The sequence below is a fragment of the Myotis lucifugus genome, unplaced genomic scaffold, assembly GCF_000147115.1.
Source record: "Myotis lucifugus unplaced genomic scaffold, Myoluc2.0 scaffold_253, whole genome shotgun sequence".
NCBI classification, from domain to species: Eukaryota; Metazoa; Chordata; class Mammalia; order Chiroptera; family Vespertilionidae; genus Myotis; species Myotis lucifugus.
The window spans coordinates 787,476-807,015 of NW_005871301.1; positions in this window are offsets into that span (position 1 = coordinate 787,476).

Here is a 19,540-nt window from a genome sequence, read left to right on the forward strand (position 1 = left end):
ACTTGATTCAGTCATTTCTCACTAACTCCATATATATCAAAGTGGCCTCAGGGTTCTGTTACTCTTTCCCTGGAGATCCTCATTGTTGACACACTGTAGGAAATGAATATGCATTTTAAAATTAGAGAGTACTACACAGCAAGAGAAGCCATCATAAAAACAAAAGGGTAACTTACTCAGTGGGAGGAGATATTTGCAAATCTTATATCTGATGAGAGGTTCATATCCAAAATATATTGAAGAACTCATACAACTTAAACACAAAACAACAACCTGCTTTAAAATGAGCAGAGAATCTAAATAGATAGTTTTTCAATGAAGACAGCAGATGGCCATCAGGCCCATAAAAAATGTTCAACATCATTAATTATTAGGGAAATATAAACTCAAACCACAGTGAAATATTACCTCGCATCTGTAAAATGTCTATTATCAAAAAGACAAGAAACAAGAAATAGCGTTAGGGAGGATTTGGAGGAAAGGGAACCCTTCTACACTGTTAGTGGGAATGCAAATTGATGAAGCCACTATAAAAAACATTATGGAGAGTCTTCAAAAAAATTATGACTAGAATTACCAAATGAAACAGCTATTCCATTTCTGTGTATTTATCCAACAAATATTAAAACACTAATTTGAACCCGGCTGGTGTGGCTCAATGGTTGAACACCAAGAGGTCACCGGTTAGATTCCTACTCAGGGCACATGCCTGGGTTGTGGGCTCGATCCCCAGTGGGGGTGCATGCAGGAGGTAGCCAATCAATGATGTTCCTCTCTCATTGATGTTTCTATCTCTCTATCCCTCTTCCTCTCTCTCTCTCTCTCTCTGAAAATCAATAAAAGCATAAAAAATAAAAATAAATAAAATACTAATTTGAAAAGATATATGCACCTCTATGGTCACTGACCATACACAAGATATGGACACAGCTCAAGTGTCCCTCAAAAGATGAACGAGTAAAAGAGAAGATGTAGTAGTAATATACTATGAAATACTAAGCCATAAAAAAGAATGAAATCTTGCCATTTGTGACAACATGGATGAACACTTTAGGGTATTTTAGTAAGATGGAAAAAGACAAATTACCATATTATTTCACTCATATGTAGAATCTAAAGTAAAACAAACAAATTAAAACAAACACACATACATAGAATAAAATGGTGGTGACCAGATGTGAAGGAGGTTGAGCAGGGAGGGAATGGGTGAATGCGTCAATTGTATAGTGATAAATGGCAACTAGACTTCTGGTGGTGATCACTTTGGAGTGCACACTGATATTGAATTACAGTGTTGTATCTGAAACTTATGTAATTTGTATACCAATTTTACCACAATAAAAAAATGTGTAGGTTACTAGCCCTGGCTTATAAACTAAGGGAACTATCAGTTGCTTTCAAAGACTGCCAGCTATTGCAATCATATAAGGGATATGGTTGTCTTGGCACTGTATAATTTATTTAAGTTCCAATTAAAGTTGTTGGCTGTAGGCTAAGGTCCCCAGGGCTCATGTGCTCATTAAATCTGTTTAATGTGCTTATTAAACTACACAAATCCCTCACCAGAACAAATAATGTAATTTACTTCCTTAGTTTGAACACTCAGGCACAAATATTTATTCATGGCCACTTTACTTGTTTCCATAACATAAGTTTTTATATTACATATTAACCCTTTTTAATGCTATAATCAGGGAACAGAGCCAATATTTTTCTTAGAGTAAACCCTGTTTATGGAGTTTTATCATCAGCATTTATCATAAATTCAGCAGGCATAACTTACTTGCAAATTATGCAAATAGAGTTATAATGTTGCATTTTGCATAGCAGCATACATAGAAAATATGTGTGCAGCCATGTATGAATGTGCTTCTATTTATATAATGGATACACTATTGTAGTATGATTGAAAAATGCACTGTGGTTTACAATCCAACAAGAGCCCCGCAAAGTTCTCCATGACTTAGTCCAGGCTTCATTTCTTAAAACTTCCCATTCATCCAGCATGCCCCAGCCCATTGGTTTCCTGTTGTTCTTCAAATTCAATACTCCTCAAACATTAGTTGAGGTGGAGGTGACCTTGGCTACAGATTGCTGGGCCCCAATTCCAGAGTTTCTGATTTAGTAGATTTGAGGTAGAGACCCCAAATTTCCCTAACAGGTTCCCAGGTGATGGTGATGCTGCTAGTTCAAGGACCCTACTTTGAGAACGCCTGCCCATGCTAAAGTACCTGCTTTTCACTTCAGTCCTTTTTCAATTTCTATTCCCTCCACTGGCCTGGTCACCCTTCACTGCCCCCGTCTGCTGGCCTGGTCGCCCCTCACTGCTCCCCTGCCAGCCTGGTCACCCCCAACTCTCCCCCCTGCAGGCCTGGTTGCCCCACGCAGCCTGCTGCTCAGTCGTTTGGTCACCCCTCACTGACCCCCCTGCGGGCCTGGTCTCCCCACACAATCTGCTGCTCAGTTGTTTGGTCATCCCTCACTAACCCCCCTGCCGGCCTGGTCACCTCATGCAGCCTGCTTGTTCAGTTGTTTGGTCATCCCTCACTAACCCCCTGCCAGCCTAGTCGCCCCACCCAGCCTGTTCGATCATCCGTTTGGTTGCAATGGTCGCTTAGGCTTTTATATAGAGAGATATTTCATTGCCACTTCTATATTTGTTACATATGGCTGAGTATTGGGAGAGAAAAGATATTCCTGAAAGAAAATTTCTAGGTGAGACATATACTCTACTTTTTGTCTTACTTGGAACTAAACCAAGGCTTGTTTTCCATTTCTTAGCTCTTAATATGAGTGGATATTCCGTCATTACACCAAGAGGAAGAACAATTTAGCAGTGGAGATTTGGGAACATTAGAGTGAATAAGATAGCATTTCTTCCTGCCAGAAGTTGTTTTCATTGGAAATGTCTTATTTTTAGCTTTAAGTTGATTTTTCTTTATTGGGATATGGCTTATTCCTTTTAAAATCAAACAGACTTCTGAAATAACTCTTAACTGTTATGAGAGTGCATCCTGGAACTAATACAGATGATCACTGTATATATCTGTGTAACATTGAGCAAGTTATTCAACTCCTCTCACCTCTATTTTCTCTTTCACAAAATGGAGATTTAAAAAAAAGCATCTGTATTGTATATTTTTTGTGAGTATTAAATAAAATGGTAGACACATAAAGTTCTTATGGCATGCATTCAATAAGAGCTATTAATACTATCTCAGATAAGGTCTTTCTTTATTTTAATCATCTCTAGAAAATATATGGCTCAAGTTTAGTCCAACCCTCTTCAGTAGTTACATTCCATAATTATTAATTAGTTTTACTTTTTTGTTAACCTAAATATAAAAAGCCAAAGTGACAGACAACAAGCATTTATTTGAGATCAAAGAATTACAAATGGGAACACAGATTTCAGGCTTAAACCCAAATTATGTCCTAATTCCAGGGTGAAAAAATGGAGTTTTTATGAGAAAAAGGAAGGGAAATAATTACATAAATAAAGACATTTCCACTGGTGCTAGCAAGCTGTTTAGTTATACTTGCTGGTTACTAAGTCTAAAGACTGTCCATAACCACTTGTCCTTGTGGTCAGGATATCTGCTTTTCTATGTTGATTTAGCCCAACCCAAAAGTTATTTGTCCAGTTCAAACGACCCAAAGATGGAGTGACTCCTTCGGCTGCATTTTAAAATGGCTCCCCTGATTTCAGTCTCCCACACCTTCAAGTGGCTCATGAAGGTCAGTAAAACTCATTGAAGTCAACAAAATTGACTTGGTGTGTTCTCTTGTCTTTACAAATTCCTTTGACTTTATTTTAAAGTCCCTTCTTTTCTCCTCCATAATGTGCTGTGCTCTTATTAGCCTTTTAAAATAATTTCCTTCTCAAGAAAGCCTTTTCCAATTCATTCCCTCTGACCAAGGTCCTCCCAGCATTTAAACTGTATATTTACAATTTGATTGTAAACTAAATTCTTATGTCATTGAAAGAACATATTTATTTATTTTATAATACTCCATGCTTTTAAGCAACTCTTACAGATGATAAGTGCATAGCAACACATGATGGGAACTTTTGATTTCTCATAAATGATGCTTTGCCATAACATGTATGAAAATGCTATTCACAATGTTTAAATTTCCTTTATTGATATGACAATTGCCTTTTGAAAATGATGTCTTTTTCATTAACATTTTAATAAATTTTTTTCCTAGTAATAGGGCCAATAAATCATTGAACTTTGAAAAGTACACAGAAATGTATATATTTCATGTTATAGTTAGGATTAAAAGCCATGAAGGAGCCCTTTGTCCTAAAAATCTGGTGGTTTATGGTTCAGAATTCACCTCAGACCTGTAAGATGAACTTTGTTTTTATCGTTTTCATGTCTATTTTTTCTATCACTAATCAATTTATACTCTACATATAAATAGACATCTTATTAGAGATTAAAATAAATCAACATGAATTAATGAACTGATTTTATTGGGTTTCATATGTCCTTCAGATTGCTATAAAACATCATTTACATTTCAGGATGCTTCTCAATAAATTGGCCCCTTGGAGAAACCTGAATGGATTTCCAGTTGATATCTGATTCCCCTAATATCTCATTCTCATTGTTAACACAATTGCATGCCTGTAATCACACTTATTTCTAACACAGTCAATGTTGCATCAAAAATGTTTCTGAGAGCACTGGAGGATAAAGTACCTGCACTTTAAAATAAAAAATTGTCTATATTTTACCTATCAGTTCATCTCTAGAAAATGAGTTAAATGTTCTGAGATAAGGTCATCAGCTTTACCTTGTTGATTTAATGAATATGAAATTACAACAATGTTGGAGAGCTTTATTTACCCATCTCCTCCAATACTAGTAAAAGTAGATAGACATCATTAATAACTGGAATGAATGTGTTACCATTGTAATTAGCTAGTTGTTAATACTGTAATAGGAAAGGGACAAAAGGGAGGCCAGACTTTATAAGCATGGCCATCTGGGCAGCTTCACCAGGAAGCCACAATTTCACATGCCCTAGGAAACCACTGGTCCATTCCCCACAGATCACTGGGGAGAGGAGTCCAACAAAAGAGGGATGGATGTATGCACAGTAAAGTTGGGGTGATATGGGGAAGATGCCTGTCAGTTAAACCTGGGAACAGAGATCATTGGCTAGAGGGAGCAGAGCCACTGCAAGCCCACAAAATTTGGGGACACATAATCGCAAAACAAAGGAATTCTCACTCTCTCTTGGCTCTTGGCTCTTGTGGTTCTCTTGTTCCTCTAGCTTTGTTCCTGCCCATGTTCCCTCCATGGCCATGTGACCCTGTGTACCCCACATGCAACTGACTGACAGACTGCAGCTGGGAACACAAACTAAGCTAGCCAGATGCTGGATTGGACTGTGCAACTATGGAGCGAAAACTCTGGGCAACAGCTTTAATCCTAGCTCTGTTTAAAGCAAAATGGGACCTTTTCCCATGCAAATAAATATCACTCACTCTTCTGTGTGAGTCTCAGAAAATTCATTTTCTCATGACATTACAAGAACCCCACTTCCACCGGCAACTGGTGGGGGAACCTCCCTACTGATAACCACTGGGCATATTATCCAAAAGTCACAAGTTATATGGACTTTTGCCCAATAAATATTTACCCAACATACATTGTTGTCAGTACTCTTCTTTTACCCCAGTAGCTCTTAAAAATCAAGAGAAGTAATCTAACTCAATCAAATAAAGCATCATAAGTGTCAATTTGCCTTCTAGAACGTTCATAATGATTTTATCTGTATATCCTTGCCCATAATTATTTGTATCTCACCCTTTTAAATTATTACTTTGTTGTTAATATACAAAATGATTTAATACAATGGTATTAGTGAAAAATTTGCAAATAAATGAATCATACAGGTAGGTCTGTACTCATTTTTTCTAACTCAAAAGGATGTGAGATAATACCAGGTTAGACTATAAAAACTGTTACTTCCCAAAACCCTTACATTTCCTTTGACAGTAATATGTTAATTTCCTAAATGCCCTTCAATTCCAACATTTAGATTAATAATTTAATGCTAATACCTAATTTGTGTTTGAAAAGTTTTATTGTTCTTTCCCCCTTCTATAAGCTCTACTGGGAAATCATTCCTCCTTTATAACAATTCTATGAAGCATGTGGTATTATTAGACGAATATTAGAGATACAAAATTTGAGTTCTGACTTGCCTAATATTAACCAGCCTTTATGTTACCCAGTTTTGAGATCCAGCTCTTAAAATACAAGCTTCACAGCCTGGACTTTCATCAAAAATCTTAAACTGGCCATGATTTATATGAGATTTATATGAGATGTAAGATATATTCACTCTTAGCCTGTTCCTTTTCTGTCGGTGGCTGCAATAATACGGTATTTTAGCAATTAAAATAATTTAAATAGGAAAATATAAATGGATTATTTTGATTCCTAGCATTCAGGAGAATGTAACTCTGTGAATTCCTGATAAGTATTGAAAAAAAAATAGAGAAATACATAAACTTAAAAGCCTTCCTTCTTTAGCACAATTCATTCCAATTTCAATTTAATGCTAGACCTCAATAGATTTACAATTAGCATATATAAATTTAGGACTTTGAAATATCAAAAAACATATCCATTTACAGAATGAATGAATAATGAAAGAATAACTGAAACCTGACTAACACAGAAGCTCACTGCTCCCCAATTCTTCTAGTTCCTTTATTCTCTTAGAGCTTTCTCTAGGCAACACCATGTGTCTGGCTCCCTAAAGTTCTTTACCTAGCCCCTCTGGTAAAAAGTTCCCTAACATTTTTCCACTCACTTTCCATTTTGGGATTTATCCATTCCATTGTTTCCATACTACTTGTACAGTTTGTACATTTGTTTCTGCCCTGGACTATAATTGAACACTTATTTGTATCAAGTAGAATTTTGTTTATAAAGCATATTTAATATGGGTAACCCAAAGAGTGCATTATCCATACTATATTACAAGTAAAACACAACAATTAGTAGCTTTTCCTTTCCACTCCCATTTACTGTTAGACTCTGGGTAGAGGATGGATTACTGCTATTGGACTAAATTATAGTTGTTATATTGAATATGTATTTACTCATGCAGTTTTGTCTAATGTCAATCATTGTGTTTCCTTCAATTAATGTTTTCTTCAGCCAAAAAGAAAAAAACAACAACTCTTATTTGGATTATGTTTGTTTAGTTTCCCTGGACAAGACAGTCTTCAATCTTAATTATAATAGTTCACCTTTAGCAGTCTTTATTGATAGCTTAAGGAAGGAGAAATACTTTCCCTTCTACCCTTTTAAGAACTTGGCTGAGACCCCACTGTAATCCTATATAATAAAAACCTAATATGCAAATAGACTGAACAGCTAAACTACCGGTTGCTATGACACGCACTGACAACCAGAGGGCAGATGCTCAATGCAGGAGCTGCCCCCTGGTGGTCAGTGCTCCAAAAGTCAGGCTCACGACTGGCAAGTGAGTGTTGGTGGTGGGAGCCTCTCCCACCTCCAAGGCAGCGCTAAGGATGTCCGAATGCCGGCTTAGGCCTAAGCCATCAGTCAACATTCCCCACGGGCTCCCAGACTGCGAGAGGGTGCAAGCCAGGCTGAGGGATCCTGAGTGCATGAATTTCATGCATCAGCCTCTAGTAAAAGATAAATGAACTGAAGAAAAATAAACAGAAGTTTCATAACATGTGTAACAGGAAAGCTGAGTAACTCTCCAAATGGCCCAAGCCACCACCTTAAGCTAAAAAAAGATAAGGTGTGGGAAGGGTCCGGGGGAGGCCAGCGGTGAGAGGTTACCAGGAAATGCACATGCACAGTAAACAAGGGTAAGGCAATGCAGATTTTTTATGTTCTTGCCTTCTCCACTGATAACAGTTGCTAAAGATTTGCTAAAGATTTAGAGTCATCTTTCTCTTCCTGGTACAGAGAGGGAACATTCTTACAAGTGGAGAGTTCCCTTATGAATATAAATGTTTCTTACAGAGGGGTAATTTCTATCCACTTTTCAGAGCTTCACCTGTGTCTGCTTTGAACATACAAGACAAACAAAAGCTCATATACACAGACAACAGTATGGTAGTTACCAGAGGGAAGGGGGATAGGTGGGTAGTAAAGGGTAAAGAGGTCAAATATATGATGACAGAAGATTTGACATGGGGTGGTGGGCACATAATGCCACATGCAGATAATTTATCATAGAATTGTACACGTGAAAACTAAATAATTTTATTAACCAATATAACCCCATTAAATTTAATTAAAAATGAAAAATATTAATCAGATCAAAATAATCAATATGCCAGAGGCATATATTTTGGGGGTGGTATATTTTGCTCTCCTTCAATAGAAACAAGACAAATTTAAAATAGCACATTAGGTATGGCAGAGTAAAACACAAAAAAATAAAGAAAATAAAAAGGTGATAATCTTTTTGCATTTGCATAAATTTATTTCCCAAGCTTGATTCTCATCTAATTTTTCTTTGTACATAGACATACTAGTAAGCCTATGATTAAGAGTCAAAAATCAAACTAATATGAGCTTATATTTTCCACTAGACACCCGGTGCACAAAATTTGTGCATGGGTAGGGTCTGTAGGCCTGGCCAGTGATCAGGGCCAATCTGTGGGGCAACTGGAGGGGCAAACAAGGGGCAGCACCAGCCCACAGAGGGAGGCAACTGGTGGGATGATTGGGGGTTCCCAGCTGGCACTGCCTTGGCTGGCCTGTGGCTTGTGGGCTGGGGGCTGCTCTCGCATTGAGCATCTGCCCACTGGTGGTCATTTCACTGTTCAGTTGATTTGCATATTAGACTTTTATTATATAGGATAATTACATTTTAAAAAGACCTACAAAGTCTGGAACTCAGTAACCTTTTCATTAAGTGTAACATCTATTTGTTTCCTAATCTGTCCTTAAAATGGTAAAGAAGGAATAAAAAGGTAACTTTTAGCTGTTACGATTTGATGAGAAAGCCAATATCTTGTTTATAAGTAACACTCTGACCACAGATTGAGACACTGTTGTTTGACATTGTGAGCATGAAAGTATTATTGTCATTATTTTCACCTTTCTCGCTGTTCTCATAAATGTAAGAAAAATAAAGTATCTATAAATTATTATTGACAAACTTTGTTTTTTTTAACCAAAGAAAATATCCTGTTACTTCCTCTACAAATTCTATGCTCCAATTCATCATTTCTCAACAATAACCAGAGCCAAGACAAATTGCTGCTAGATGGTGTTGCATTATTTCTGGATGACAGAGGACAGAACCCAGCCCCACCTCCACACTTCTGTTGCCATGGTTTTCAAATTAGATGCTTCCATGGTCAAACAGACTCTCACTGTTCTATTCATCACCATTTAACTACAAGAGGCACTGAGCACATCTATGATCTCTCTTGCTCATAATGGCAGACAGAATGAACATAAATGATTAGAAAACACCACCTGCTCAGAGCTTAATGCAGGAGGAAGAAAGCAGCTGTGCCATTTAGGATGGAAAACACATTAGCTTAAACGCAGCATGCCACTTATACAACCAACCACAAAAATTTTGCAAGATACCGAGGGTATAGGATGAAATATTGTGGGACAGTTAGTACTGGTTTTCTATTTGGGAATTTCTGTCTGAAGACTGCCAAGCACAGAGTGACTGATGGGGCCTCTATGAAACTTCCTCCAGGTCTCAGTACTTGCTATTTGGAATATGAAAATAAGGTTCTTGTGGAAGCAACCAGTCATCTATCAAGTGCATCAGAAGGACCAAATATGGCCTACAGAGCCCTTTGTTGTAGCTACAGCTGCCCTCTTGTAAAGAGTGAGGAAAACGATTGTTTTCAGCAGGCTTTCATTGATGCCAAATTTCATAACTCAGCACTATTTTCATTTATCTCCACAATGACATAAGAAGGCTACAGATCATATGGGCTGACACCTTAATTTTTGTGCAATACAATTCACTGGAGTCACTGAACTCTGAGTGGACAGAGTAGTCACTAATAAACCAAAGTTGCCTCTTGCAACTCCTAGCATGCTAACCAGAGGATGAAAGATTCTCCTTTCTTTCAGTCACTTTATAATCTTTTTCCAGGTTTCACCTTCAATTAGGCAAGTGATACCTAATCTAATAAAGTTGCCTGATGAGTAGTTATAGATTTTATTTTAAAAAATTGATCTTTAGTATTATATTTTATGTATATGACATATAAGCCTCAACTACCTGGTTTGTTTTTGGGCCTCATATTCTTATGGAACCACATTTGTACATACATTATAAATTTGGTGATTTTCTTCTGTTAGTTTATCTCAAATTAATTTGATTATTAGATCAACCAGAAGAACTTATAAGGGTAGAAGGAAAATTATTTTTTTCTTCCCCTACAGTTCCACTGTTATATGTGTCTGTTTTTATGTGAGTACCAATTTTGATTATTACTAAGTATATCTTTCTAATATAGTATGAAATCAAGAAATGTGATGCCTCCAACTTTGTTGTTCTTCAATGAGATTGCTTTGGCAATGTGGAATTTTGTGGTTTCACACCAAATTTAGGATTGTTTTATTCCATGTCTGTGAAAAAACATTGAAATTTTTGTAGCATTGCATTGAAACAATAGATGGCTTTGGGTAGTAAGTTTGGACATTTTAACAATATTAATAATTCTGATCTCAGATCTTGGCTCCTAATGCCATCTCCTATTAGAAGAATTATTGTTTTTGTTTTGTTTTGTTTTAGATATGTTTTTATTGATTTTTAGAGCAAGAGAAAGGGAGAGGGATAGAGAGATAGAAACATTGATGAGAAACATCATCAACTGGCTGCTTCCTGCATGCCCCCCACTGGGGATTAAGCCCACAACTCAGACATGTGCCCTAACCGGGAATCGAACTGGTGACCTCTAGGTTCATGGGTCAATGCTCAACCACTGAGCCACAGGAAGAAATAATGTTTTTCATGCCATAAATTTAAGAAATTTTATAACCCATTAAGTAAAATTAGAAAGAAGAGAATGCTATTGCTTATAGTAAAACACCAACTAATAAAAAGTAGAGAAAATAACAGACCTAGAAAACACTATTTTGACATCATATTAATAACTGAATTAAGCAAAGAGTGACACAGTAACTCTACAATGGAGAAAACTGGAGATCGCTATCTTAAACAATTAATCAAAGTGCACATTCCCAATAATAAAACAAACCAACATCATGTGCCTCTTGATATGATGCATTTGGAATTAATTCTACTACTTTTGTAGTATTCCTGTTAAAAATGTATTATCTAAGTTTCAAAAGGAGGAGTTACCAGATAAACTCACATTGAGACCATTCTAAAAAGTAAATTTGAAAGACAATGATAGGCAAAGGAATTTTTCTAGATGAAAGAGATTAAGGGAACAAATAAATGCAATGTGAATACTGACTTGAAACTTGAAAAGAAAATAAAAATAAAAAATATTATTGGAATAATTGCTGAATTTGAATATAAACTATGGATTAGAGAATAGTCATGATAATGTACTTTTTATTTTGAAAATTGTCAATATTTTTTTTATTTTGATAATAGTCAACATATATTTTTTCTTTTGATAATTGTACTGTAATTTTTTATAGGAAAGTATTTTTCTTAGAAAATGTACCCTGAAATATTCACAGGTATTTTATGTAATTTTGAAAAAACACAAATAAAAAGAAAAGTTAAAAATATATTGTTTATTTAAAAAAGCAATAATTAAAGGAATAGTCTTTTTCAAATGCTACTGAATTATCTAAATATTAAAAAAATCAACATATATACATTTAAGTGATAAAATAAAATATTGGGACATCAGAGGAATGGCAGCATGAGAGATTTATTTGCTCTCTCTCCTTGAAGTTTCAACTATTTGAACAGGTATAATTCAGCAAAGAATTCCCTGCTCAACTGCACAAACATGTCTGAGAGATTGGCACATTGAAACTACTAAGGTGGGCAAGTGGGAGCAAACAGGGGTGGCTAGAAGGGAGAAGAGCCTCCACAAGCCAGAGACGCAGCCCTGCAGCCCAGAACTCCCTTGAAGCTCAGCTGGAGAGGGGAGGAATCAGGTTGTGACTGGCACTTCCTTCAGCTGGGAGAAGAGAAGAGATTTAGTGAGCATTCCAGCAGGAGTGGGCAGTACTAGCTGCATCTGAGCCCAGTGACCTGGGCGGAGATAAAGCACAAAAACACAGCTACAGTGGTCTGGCAATCAGCATTCCGGACAGAGAAACAAAGCCATGGCGCTTGAACATCTATCTGTCTTTAACCTACCAGAGCTGCCTCCCCTCAGCTGTTGTTTTGGGTTACAGAGCACGTTATCTGCAAACCAGAGAACTGGTACTAGAGAAACACTTTTTCCCTGAGTGAAGGGCACACACTGTGATTAATCACTGCAAAGGTCTGCTGGATGCCTTTACTGAGAGGGCAAAGCAACAAAGGATTCAGCCAGGTTCCCCCAGATCACCCTCCTCTCCCTCCACCCCCTCACCACCCCAAACATCAAGGGCTGCATTGTCAGGGGTGACAGGCTGAACAACATTGGACTTCACAGATTTGGAGCCCCATGACCCACTGTGTTTCCATGCAGAGATGGCCCTGAGACCAAGGCGATCTGATCACAGGGGAGGTGCCCACCTCCCTGGGAGCACAGGCCATTTTCTATCACTCAGCAGAGATTGGACAAGCCATGGAAGTGCAAGAAAGCTTAAAAAAAAGTGTGATTAATTGCCTCCTAGTGGATAACAATAGAAAGACTTATCAACTACTAGTGAAATGCCACTCATACCAAGATGCCTAGAGAGAGGAATCCATCATCAAATACCATGAATAACCAAGTTAATGAGGAAGTTCAGAAAAAAAAATCCAGAAAATGAACTTAAAAATATGGAAATATGTGACTTAAATGACAGAGAATTCAAGATTAAAATTCTGAAATCACTCAACAAAATGCAAGGAAACACAGGTAAGCAGTTTAATGAACCCAGAACCAAAATCAACGAACAATTCGAGTACTTTTCCAAAGAGACTGAAACTTAGAAAAGAACCAAATAGAAATTCTGGAGAGGAAGTACTCAATAAAAGAGATAAAAATGAACTAGTGATCCCTGGCTGGGTAACTCAGTTGGTTAGAGTGTCGTCCCAATACACCAAGGTTGTGGACTTGATCCCTGGTCAGGGCAAATACCAGAAGCAACCAATGAAAGCATAAATTTGGAACAACAAATTGATCTCTCTCTCTCTCTCTCTGATAAATAAATAAATATATTTTTAAAAAATAGCCCAGCTGATGTGGCTCAAGGGGTTGAGCGTTGACCCAGGGACCAAAAAGTCACCAGTTCAAATCCCAGTCAAGGTACATACCCAGGTTGTGGGCTCATTCCCCAGTAGGGACATGTGGGAGACAGCCCATCGACGATGTTTCTCTCCTATTGATGTTTCTATCCCTCTATTCCTCTCCCTTCTTCTCTAAAATCAATAAAAACATATTTTTTAAAAAATGAACTAATGAGCACAGAAAAATAGAGTGGACCAGATGGAGGAAAGAATTAGTGATATCAAAGCTAGAAATCTAGAAATGATGCAGAAGGAAGAAGAGAGAGATTTGAGCATTTAAAATAAATAAACAAAAGAACCCTCTTTTGGATATCTACTCGAAAACATTTATTTGCAATGATATATGCAACCCTATTTTCATTGCAGCATTATTCACAGTGGCCCAAGACATAGAAACCACTCAAGTGTCCTTTGATAGAGGACTGGATAAAGAAGATGTGGCACATATATACAATGAAATACTACCCAGCCATAAGAAAAGATGAAATACCGCCATTTACAACATGGATAGACCTTGAGAATATTGTGCTATGAGAAATATGTCAGTCAGGAAAAGCTAAGAAACTATATGATTTCACTCATATGTGGAATTAAAACTTAAACTCATAGACACAAATAACAGTATGGTATGTTACCAGAGCGAAGGGGGTTAGGAGTTAGTGATGGGGAAAGGGAGAGGGCCAAATATGTGGTGATGAAAGATGATGTAACTTTGGGTGATGGGCACAAAATACTATATATAGATCATGTATCATAGAAATGTACACTTGAAACCTATATACTCTTATTAATAAATTTAATTTAAAAAATAAATGAACAATAAAATATTAGATCAAAAAGGCAAAAGAGGAATCTGTCTGTATACTTGAGTATTTTAGAGCTTATATAAAACTTATTCAAATAGACAATATAATGATGTCATCCCTAAAAACTTTCATCCCTAAAAACACTGGAAAAATATATTTGAGTCAGCCTTCAACAGAAATGCTGAAAATAAATGCACACAATTGTATTTAGAGTGAGAATGTCTAATTACCTTATAGTTCTAAAAAAGTTATTACGCAGAAGAAATTACTTTACAGCTTGAATTCATTTAAAGTGTTACTATTAAAGATGTGATTGAATATTGTTCCAGCAGTGGGCATTCTTTAACAATGCTATTTTGTGCAGCTGAATGCAAGAATTTTCTGTGGGGAAGACATGAATGCTTCTATATCAGATGTTCTCCTATTCAGAAACAATTTCTCCATTAACAGCATGTGCCAGATCTTCTGAATGTTGGCCCAATTTATAACTGTACTCAGACCTAATTAAAAATGGACATTGAGGGAATAGATTTTATGCTCATAGAATTTAGATAATTTGTCTTCATGGCAGAAATCCTGGATGAAACAATGCAGAGTTTATTCTACAGGATGCTAAGTTATAGTTTTGTTAGCTTGATAGTTTAAAATCAGTGTTTGCTTTGCTTGTTTGTTTGTTTAACTGTATTGACTTGTTACTTAGAATTGGATAAATGTAGATCAAAGTGAAAGACACTATAAACTTGCCTATAAGCCTTTGCTGATTTTTGGTTACCTAGACCTCCTTTGGTTTCATTACCAGGAAAATGGTTTCATCATTGGTATATTTGCTTTAAGAGACACAGATTATGAATGAACTCAGGTATGAATTCTGGGCTCTGCCTCTGTGAAATGTTCCTATCACTTAATTTCCTCATTCCAATCTGAGGAAAATTCTTAAGTGTAAAATGTTTCAGAGATTCGAGCAATGGAATCTTGTGCCACTGAATTAGGTATCTCAAAAAAATCTTTAAGATCTTTAAGGTGAAAAACTCAGTAACTTGAAGGCTAGTTAACAGTTATGCAGATGCCAGTCTGACACTATTAATTCTTCTATTATGTCAGCACTAGCCAGAATGCTAGTCAGCTTAATTTTTATACATGGCCACTTCAGCAATATAATATTTCCTAGGAGTGAGACTTGTATTGCATATATCTGCTCTCTTTTCTCCCTCAAGAGTATGTGGTGGAGAATATCAATAATATGAATTTTAGAGTAAGCACTATCCATTCACATGTTGAGGTTTCTCATATGATGCTTGTGTAATACCCCTAATTTTGGTTTATTGTGCATTCTCCAGAGGTGAAAAAAAAATCAGGTTATCCCATCATTTTGCAAAAATATACATATTTTTAAAATGTAGTATTTTAAAATACCATATTGATGTATACTTCTAATTATGCTATATATTGTTATTTTTAAATATTTTCGTCCTTTGATGTATAAAGCAGAATATAGATTTGAGTGCCTTTCCCCATTAGTAAATCAAACATTTGTGTCATGTATTTCTAATACAAATAAGGGGTCCTTCCTATTATAAAAATGGCTATAAAACATCCTCGAGTTTTAAAATTTCCTATTTCTGTTTTCTACATTTTAGTTACCTTTTTATCTTTGAGTTGACTTCCTTCAAAACATCCAGGTCTTCAACATCTGCCTTTATAGGAATCTGACTTTATAGTCAATTGCCAAGGTGTCTTAATCTAAGCAAACATACACTCTTCTAAAAGTTTCACTAACTGAATGAACAGGTCATGCTGATTCACTCATAAAAAATGACATTCCAGAAAATATTTATTTTAATGATGACAAAATACTTATTGATAAAAATAGAATGTGGTTTGCGACTCTTTGGTAGACAGAATAATGGCCTCTCAAAGATGTCCACATCCTAATCTCCAGAATCTGTGCATATGTCATGTTGCATGGCAATAAATAAATAAATAAATAAATAAATAAATAATAACATTGCAGGTGGAATGAAGGTTGCTATTCATCTGACTTTATTCATCTTTTTTATTGTTTAAAGTATTACATTCTAGAGACCCGGTGCACAGATTCATGCACATTGAAAGGAAATTAATTAGAAGGTGGCTGGTGGGGCAGGACTGGGCAAGATGGGCTAGACATTCCCTAGAGCCAACCTCCTGTGGTCCCTTGGCCTGGCCTGCAGGGATAGGGCCAAAACTGGCAGTCCAACATCCCCCGAGGGGTCCTGGAATGCGAGAGGGCACGCTGCAAAATTGCTGTCACTCGGCAGTTCCTGCATTGAGCATCTGCCCCTGGTGGTCAGTGCATGTCATACCTACCGGCTGGTCGGCTGGTCGCTTAGCCTTTTATATAATAGATAGTATTACATATGTCTCCTTTTTCCCCCTTTGACCTCCCCCTAATCATCTGACTTTAAAAGAAGGAAATGATCCTGGATTAACCAGATCAGCCAGATGTATTCACAAGGATCATTCAATGTGGAAGAGGGAGGAGAGTCCAAGTGATAATAAGGGAGAAAGAATGACTGAAGGCTTTGAAATGGAAGGGAACTACTAGCAGGAATTGTGGGTAGCATCTAGAAACTGGAAAGGGCAACAATATATATCATTCCCTAGAATCTGCAGAAAGGAACACAGCCATACTGACATCTTACTTTTAGCCCAAGACCCATTTTGAACTTCTCACCTCCAGAACTATAAGATAGTACATCTGTGCTGATTTATGCCACCAGGTTTGTTACAGCAGCAGTGGAAAACTAATACAGACCCTCTGCTGTTGAGCTGTCTAACTTTTCCATCATCTGAATGTTTGTTTCATTGGTTCCATATGATTGTAAATACATACTTTTAGATAAGTTCTTCTAAAAGTGCTTGTATAACATTTAGAAGATAGCACATGAGGAAATAAATTTTCCAATCAATTGGATACTTGCTTTGAGAAAATTATTTTGGTATCTGGTGAATAAATGGAGGAAGAAAGATAATAATGAGAGGTTATTAGAAGCAACTTTATAAATCATTGACTGGTATATGTCTGGGCCAATGATCCAATTAATTAGAGCAGTCAGTAAACTCAATTTTACCTATTTTATTAACAATAAGAAGAAAAAGATAGCAACAAATTATTTGGTTCTGCAACTAAAACATGTTCCCCTTATACTTTGCTGATCTTTTACGTCAGAATTGTATTAAATTATTGTAGCATGATATCAGTTAAAAATTTGTTATTTCAATAATAAATGTCATAGACCAGACAGTAAACTAAGGCAATAAACTACTGAACAGGAACAGCTTTTAAAGAATATAGCTTGTAATGGAGAAGAGAGATGAGAAAATAAATATTCAGTATTCAGTATAACAAGATCTAGAGTATAAGTGAAGGATGTACCCATATAGGGACACATAAGTAGAGAACACGATGAAATCTGTGGTCATTGATAATGGAAAAATTACATGTTTGATTCTACTTTAAAAGAGCAAACAAGTTTGTGTACATTCATTTTATGACTGAGGGATATGGAACACACAATGGTCATTAATTGTCTAATATTAGAAAAATAATTTCCAATAGAGCTCAGAATAAAATTCAAGACTCTTGACTCAGTCTAGTGTGCTATCCATTAGCAATACTGCCTCTATGGACACCTCCTTTTGAAACAGTATTATTTGAAATTGAAAGTATTGAGATCAATTATCCTCACTCATTTTCCCTTATTAATTCTTTTATTTTCACAATATTACTATATACCCAAAAACATTTAAAGAAACAAGTAGAAAAAAATAATCAAATGAATGACTTACAAAAAGTGAATAATTTTATGTAAGATTCATAAAATTGTCTGATGATCTTAAATATATACATGCTAAAGGAAGCTGTTTTGGGTGTGTATTTGACAACTTATTCTGCCTTTTGTAGGGGTAAGAAATATGTTTCTATAGCTACCAAAATGATTATGGTATTTAAATATATTTTGTCAGATTTTGTGGTATATATGATTTACAACCTGAAATAATATAATTGTATGTTCTAAAAAAATTCACTACAGTTTTAGTGGAAAAATACATTTTTCCCCCAAATCTATGTTGCTATAAGAAGGTGGCTCATTAATGTAACAAGTCTATCGATGAGAGCTATCTGCAGGTTCAGGTGGCCCAGGTTTATAATGACCTGTGAAATAAATTGTTCACTCAAAATTCAGTGTTCAGCAGGAGAGGTGTGAGAAAGACATATGAAGTAATCAGTTAACAACTTGTCAGAGCAGCACAGAGCACAGCTGCTTTGAGTCCGTATATTCTTCTGAATTCTGCTCAACTACGCCAACTGTCAGGGCAGGTTCCTTCTCAAACTCTGCTTGCTACCCTAAATATTGGGTCTGAGCCCCTCTGCCAGGGAGGGGACCTTCTTGGATGCTGGGTTTTAGACAGAGAAGCCATGACAAGTAGTGGGTGTATGAGTCTTTATTATAGGAGTCAGTGGCTTTGTAGCCATTGCTAACGGGAGCTATCAAACAAAACAGTTCTTCACAACAGTCCCATACAGTTAGCCACACACCGGCTGATACACTAATATATCTTTCCCACAAAAGCAGCATTGTCTTCTGTACCCACAGCTATTATCTGAGCAGCCACACGCTGCCCCTAGACTCACCGCCTCACATAGTATGACATAGTAGTGGCACCTGAGCTCTCCGCTCTTGCCGCAATGGCCTTTCCCCTCTCTCCAGCCTTTCCTGCACTCCTCTGGCAGCAGCAGCAGTACACTGGCTGGTCAGTAACGTATTATACCACTTAGACAAAAGAGGCCAGTTGCCAACAGTGACATCAATCATTGGGGTTATAGAAGGGCACAGTGTACCATGTGATTGCTGTGGCCTTACAGCTGTGTAATCCTTGGACATTCCGATTAAGATTCCCATGTACAGAGTGGCCTTGGCTGTCCAGCTTATTAAGAACAAGGCCTCCCCACTCTTAATTAGCCTTGGCTCCCCAGCGACTCTGGCATGGTTCCCACACAGCTATAGGCTGAAACTAACAAAAGACTACTTTTTTTAACTTATTGATTTGAGAGAGAGAGAGAGAGAGAGAGAGAAACATCAATTTGTTGTTCCACTTATTGATGCATTCATTGATTGCCTCATACATGTGCCCTGATCAGAGATCGAATCTGCAACCTTGGCATATGGGGAGGGCACTCCAGTGGCTGGCAAACTCATTAGTCAACAGAGCCAAATATCAACAGTACAACAATTGAAATTTCTTTTGAGAGCCAAATTTTTTAAACTTAAACTATATAGGTAGGT